General features: G+C 39.9%; 1 non-coding gene across 1 annotated transcript; it reads right to left on the bottom strand.

Moving 5' to 3' along the window:
- Positions 1–582: 582 nt before the first annotated feature.
- On the bottom strand, positions 583–689 carry LOC138385513 (U6 spliceosomal RNA). Its single transcript, XR_011233747.1, has one exon. It is a non-coding gene; the product is annotated as a U6 spliceosomal RNA (small nuclear RNA).
- Between the last annotated feature and the right edge of the window lie 425 nt (positions 690–1,114).

Genomic DNA, 1,114 nt, shown 5'->3' on the forward strand with positions numbered 1-1,114 from the left:
CTGTTGCACTTACTGGGGAACTGCCAAACTGATTTCCACAGCTGTCGCATCACACATTCCCACCAACAGTGTAGGAGGGATCCAGTTTCTCCACATCCTTGCCAACACTTGTTATTGTCCATCTTTTATATTAAAGCCATCCTAGTGGGTGCACAGAGGTATCACATAGTGATTCTTTCCTTCCTTTTTTAGGTTCTGATTATTTGGTTGAATCATAGTGGCTTTGATTTGCATTTCCCTAATGACTAATAACATTGAACATCTCTACATGTGCTTTTTGGCCATTTGTATATCTTTGGAGAAATGTCTATTTAAATCCTTTGCTTGTTTGAAAAATTGGGCAATTAGTCTTTGTATTATTGAGCTGTAAGGGTTCTTTATATATTCAGGGTATTAGACCCTTATCAGATATATGGTTTGAAAATGTTTTCTCTCATTCTGTGGGTTGTCTTTTCACTTTCTTAAGGGTATCATTTGCAACACAAAAGTTTTTAATTTAGATGTACTCCAGTTTATCTATTTTTTCTTTGGTCCCTTGTGCTTTTGGTTTTGTTTTTTTGTTTGGTTTTCTTTCTTTTTTTTTAAAATATGGACTGCTTCAAGAATTTGTGTGTCATCCTTGCGCAAGGGCCATGCTAATCTTCTCTGTATTGTTCCAATTTTAATATATGTGCTGCCGAAATGAGCACTGCTTTTGGTTTTGTACCTACCAACCGTTTTGTCCATGGCAGACATTTCTCATCAGTTATGGCATTCTTTCTCATTGAACCTGGATGTCACCTACCTTAAATTTTTCCTCAACACTGTGCTATAGGTTTTTTAGTGGTTAAAAGCTCAAGCTCTGGAGACAAGCTAGATGGATTCAAATCCCCACTACAGCTACTGCTTGTTTTTTTTTTTTTTTTTTTTGAGACAGAGTCCCACTCTGTTGCCCGGGCTAGAGTGCCGTGGCGTCAGCCTGGCTCACAGCAACCTCAAACTCCTGGACTCAAGCGATCTTCCTGCCTCAGCCTCCCCAGTAGCTGGGACTACAGGCATGTGCCACCACCATGCTTGGCTAATTTTTCTACTTTTAGTAGAGACGGGGTGTCACTCTTGCTCAGGCTGGTCTGGA

The sequence above is a fragment of the Eulemur rufifrons genome, chromosome 6, assembly GCF_041146395.1.
Source record: "Eulemur rufifrons isolate Redbay chromosome 6, OSU_ERuf_1, whole genome shotgun sequence".
Taxonomy (NCBI): domain Eukaryota; kingdom Metazoa; phylum Chordata; class Mammalia; order Primates; family Lemuridae; genus Eulemur; species Eulemur rufifrons.